Source organism: Jaculus jaculus, chromosome 2, assembly GCF_020740685.1.
Source record: "Jaculus jaculus isolate mJacJac1 chromosome 2, mJacJac1.mat.Y.cur, whole genome shotgun sequence".
NCBI classification, from domain to species: Eukaryota; Metazoa; Chordata; class Mammalia; order Rodentia; family Dipodidae; genus Jaculus; species Jaculus jaculus.
The window spans coordinates 173,539,462-173,544,430 of record NC_059103.1 but is presented as its reverse complement, the minus strand read 5'-3'; the positions used below and the strand labels follow the sequence as shown (position 1 = coordinate 173,544,430).

The 4,969-nt window shown below is 46.0% G+C and overlaps 1 non-coding gene across 1 annotated transcript; it reads left to right on the top strand.

Annotated features, from left to right (window-relative positions):
• The first annotated feature begins 3,588 nt into the window (after window positions 1–3,588).
• Window positions 3,589–3,695, top strand: LOC123458976. The gene has a single exon (XR_006635909.1). It is a non-coding gene; the product is annotated as a U6 spliceosomal RNA (small nuclear RNA).
• Window positions 3,696–4,969: the final 1,274 nt, after the last annotated feature.

Here is a 4,969-nt window from a genome sequence, read left to right as displayed (position 1 = left end):
TAATCCTTGTCAGGTGTCCCTCAGGAACCACCAGTGATCTCATTTAAATTCCTTAGTAATCCTTTGACGACAGTAACTGTGGTGGTTTGATTCAGGTGTCCCCCATAAACTTGGTTGTTTTGGATGCTAGGTTCCCAGCTGATGGAGATTTGGGAATTAACGCCTCCTGGAGGGCGAGTATTGTTGGGGGCGGGCTTATAGGTGTTATAGCCAGTTTCCCCTTGCCAGTGTTTGGCATACTCTCCTGTTGCTACAGTCCACCTTATGTTGGCCAGGGGGTGATGTCCACTCTCTGCTCATGCCATCGTTTTCCCGGTCATCATGAAGCTTCCCCCTTGAGCCTATATGCCAAAATAAACCTTCCCCCCCTACACACAAGCTGCTCTTGGTTGGGTGATTTCTACCAGCAATGCGAACCAGACTACACCCTGTAGATGACTATTATAAACGCAATGACTTGCTACTCTCTCTTAGAGAAGCCCGTACCCATGTTTCTGGGTGTCTTAGTTTCTTCTGAGTGCCTTTCTCTGAACTCTCATGCTTAAGTCCATATTAAAATAGCCCTATTATTACACCCCAACTGTGCTTCATAAACTGGCTCATCTTGAAATTCTTTTCTGAATCAAAGACAAATCCAGGTTTGGCCTGAGTCAAGGTCCCTAAAAGTCTAGGGGAACTCCCCAGGCCGCTGAGTGTCAGCAAAGAGCTATACCTCCGGCCTCTGTTTCCCAAAATACTGACAGTAATGGTTTGTCTGTGTAGCTGACTTACCCAAGTCAGAGACCAGGACACATGAGGTCCCTGCCCATGGCACTTAGCATGCACGGTACTAGGCTCAGCAAGCTGCCCTGGGGTGAATGGATAGAAAAAGGAAGGCAGAGGCTATGCTGCTGGTGAGACAGGGTCTGGTGAGGCAGAGCCCAGGAAGCCTCCTGTCCCTGTATCTTCCTCCTGCCCTCTTCCCCTGTGCTGCTCACTGCTGCCCCTGACCTCCAGCCTGGCATTGGCACCCCTGCCTCTGGGTGGGAACACATCCTGGGGAGGTCCCCGCGGCCCTGCAAGAAGATAGCTGAAGAGATCTTTCTCTAGTCCTGTGGCCAGAGCTCCTGTCCTGGGCAGGGTTGCCCTGGTCCTAACACCGTCCCCACCTCTCTGCTCATGTGTGACTGTGAGGTGGTGAGACAGAAATGGAAGCTCCTGGGCTGGAGAAGTAGCTTAGCAGTTAAGGTGTTTGCCTATGAAGCCTAAGGACCCAGATTTGATTCCCCAGTGCCCACGTAAGGGGTGCGTGCCTCTGCAGTTCGTTCGCGGTGGCTGGAGGCCCTGGAGTGCCTATTCTCTATCTGCCTTTTTCTCTCTCGCAAATAATTTTTAATAAAAAAAAGAAATAGCTGGGTGTGGTGGCGCACGCCTTTAATCCCAGCACAAGGGAGGCAGAGGTAGGAGGATCGCAGTGAGTTCGAGGCCACCCTGAGACTACATGGTGAATTCCAGGTCAGCCTGGGCCACAGTGAGACCCTACCTTGAAAAACCAAAAAAGGAAAGAAAGAAAGAAATAGAAGGTCCTTTGGGCATGTGATAACATCACTGACACACAGGAAGGTCACACAAGCTCTGCCCCATGCATACCTACATGCACACATAAAGTACGCATCACCAAGGAGATGATGAGTCTTGTCTTTCCTTTTTCTTTCTTTTACAAGGTCTTACTATGTAACCCTGGCTGGCTTGAACTTGCTCTGTCAACCAGGCTGGCTTCACACTTGCAGCAATCCTCCTGCCTCTGCCTCCTAAGTGCTAGGATTATAGGCATGCACCACCGAGACCTACTAAGATGATTCTAGAAACATAAAACCCAATGAAAAAAATGGACTGCACTATAAAAGAAACTTACTAAGTGTATCAGTTGATTTGCTGTTGCTAAAATCCCCATAACAGGGCTGGAGAGATGGTTCAGTGGTTAAGGTACTTGTTTGTAAAACGTAATGACCCAGGTTTGATTCCCCAGTACCCACGTACAGCCAGATACACAAAGTAGCATGTGCATCTGGAGTTAGTCTGCAGCAGCTAGGGGCCCTGGTGTGCCCATTCTATCTTTCTTTCTCTCTGTCTGCCAGATGTGGTGGTGCATGCCTTTAATCCCAGCACTCAGTAGGCAAATCACTGAGTTCGAGGCCAGCCTAAAACTACATAGTGAATTCCAGGTCAGTCTGGGCTGGAGTGAGACCCTATCTCTAAAATTAAATGAGTAACTGAATAAAAATAAATAAATAAATAAAAACACCATAACACAGCCTGGTTATGTCATGAAGAAAACAGGTTCATTGTGGCTTGCCATTCTGAGCAGGATGGCCCTCCTCCTGGCAGAATCCTGACGAAGCAAGTATCCCAAGGAGACAGCCAGGGAGAAGGCCTGTGTTTGTGTCTCTCCTCTGGTCTCTCTCCTCTTTATAAACCAAGAAAATTTGATCATGGGGGCCTGGTGATGTAGCTGATTCTAATAACATCTCTAAGGTTCCCGTTTCTGAACACCACAGGCAGATTGAGTTTCTACTCTCTTAATACCTCACAATGGAGTTGCAATCTTAAGGGATACATTCAAGCAATATCCTATGCACACCGTTAACTTACACAAATAACACATAACCCGCTTGTCTATACATCGAGACTGGGGGCATTGTTTAATCAAGACTTTAGCTTCATTGATCTGCCTTCCTCCGAATGTTAGCTCTATATGAACGTGAAGGAAGCCCAGGCGCAGAGCCAACAGTAATAACCACCGTTACATGCTTCCTAAATTATACCTACGTGAGAGACAGGGTCGACCATGCAATGACCAACAGAGTCTTTTCAAGAGTGGCGGTTCACCCAGTCATCTCAGCATTCTAGAGGCTAAGGCAGGAGGATCAAGAGTTGGTGGCTGGGCTGGAGAGATGGCTTAGTGGTTAAGGTACTTGCATATGAAGCCAAAGGTCCCAGGTTTGAGTCCCCACTACCCATGTAAGCCAGATACACAAGGGGGGGGGGGCGCACATGCATCTGGAGTTTGTTTGCAGTGGCTAGAGGCCCTGGTGCACCCATTCTCTCTTTCTCACTCTACCTGCCTCTTTCTCTCTCAAATAAACAAATAAAATATTTTTTGGAAAAAAAAAAGAGTTGGAGGCCATATGTCTATTTTAGGGGAAACCAACTGATTTCTGACTAGACTGGAGGCCCCCCTCCATGGGAGGGAATACAGGCCTGGTACTGAAAACCTAGTCAAAAGCCTTTGGCTGGGAGGTGATAAGCCCCAGAGCAGTAACAACTGCTGTTGTCTAGCTAAATGCATCTGTTACACTCACCAAACTGCCATCTAGACACTTACTTTTAATGTTTCTGCCCTTATATTAATACTATACCACCTGTAAGACCTGCATAATAGAAGGGGGAAATGATGACATCAAAATAGAAGGGAGACTAATAATTGGAAAGAGGAAGAGATTCAGGGGAGGGTGGATTTGGGATGGGGAGAATGTGGGTGGTGGGTGGGAAGGATCATGGTTTATTGTCTATATTTATAACAGCCATCAGTTAAAAGTTTTTTGTTAAGTGCTCACTTCAGCAGCACATATACTAAAATTGGAATGATACCGAGAAGGTTAGCAAGGCCCCTGCACAAGGATGACACACAAGTTTGTGAAGCATTCGATATTTTTCTGAAAAAAAAAAAAATTTAAAAAGATGACATCAAAATAAAAGAGAAACTCTCGGGAGGCAGAGGTAGGAGGATTGCCGTGAGTTCCAGGCCACCCTGAGACTCCATAGTGAATTCCAGGTGAGCCTGGGCTAGAGTGAGACCCTACCTCGAAAAATAAAAAAAATAAATTAAAAGAGAAACTGATTGAGAGGGGGAGGGGTATGATGGAGAGTGGAGTTTCAAAGCGGAAAGTGTGGGGGGCTGGAATTACCATGGGTTATTGTCTACAATATTAAAATTAAATATTAATATAAAATTAATTTATAAAAAAGATGAGTTGGAGGCCAACAAGGGCTGGATAGGAAGATCTTGTCTCAAAAAATGAAAATAAATAAAAAGAAGAAGAAAATAAAAAATAACTGAGGGTGGTGGCTCACTCTTGTGATCCCAGCAATTGGGAGGCTGAGGTAGGAAGATTGCCGTGAGTTCAAAACTAGCTACAATACAGAGGGAGTTCCAGGTTAGCCTGGCCAGAGTGAGACTCGGCCTCAAAAAAAAAAAGAGTCCTAATTGCAACAGCTCATGTCACATGCTCACTCCTGGCTGCACGAGGTCATTACTATTATCACAATGCTCTGCAGGTCCTGTGTAAATACTCAGAGTATTTCAAAGCCTGTTTCCCTGTGGTTTTATGTTTTTTTGTTGTTGTTTGTTTTTTCGAAGTAGAGTCTCATTCTAGCCCAGTCTGACCTGAAACTCACTCTGTACTCCCAGACTGGCCTCTCTGCCTCAAGTGCTGAGATTAAAGGCATGCATTATCATGTCCAGTTTGGTTCTGTTTTTGAGGGCAAATCTGATGGAAGTGGCCCCCTCTTTTTCTAGTCTGTTTCACCAAGTCTTAAGTGCCACAGGCTCCAGCCCATGCCTTCAGGGCTCCCTGAGAGATGACTGCTGCCTCACCACTGTGTTGTTAATAGTTACTACCAGAACCAAGACTCCCCACTTCCCAACCAACTCTCAACGGACCAAGAGGCCTGAAATTTCTTGAAATTCTCTTTTCCTTGAGAGATTAAGTTCAAGTTCATCTGAACATAAAATGCATCTTCCCCAAGTACTTGTTACATGTAAAATTAGTAATTAGTTACTTTTTTTTTTTGGGGGGGGGTTTCAAGGTAGGGTCTCACTCTAATTCAGGCTGACCTGGAATTCACTATGTAATCTCAGGGTGGCCTCGAACTCATGGGGATCCTCCTACCTCTGCCTCCCGAGTGCTGGGATTAAAGGGGTGCGCCA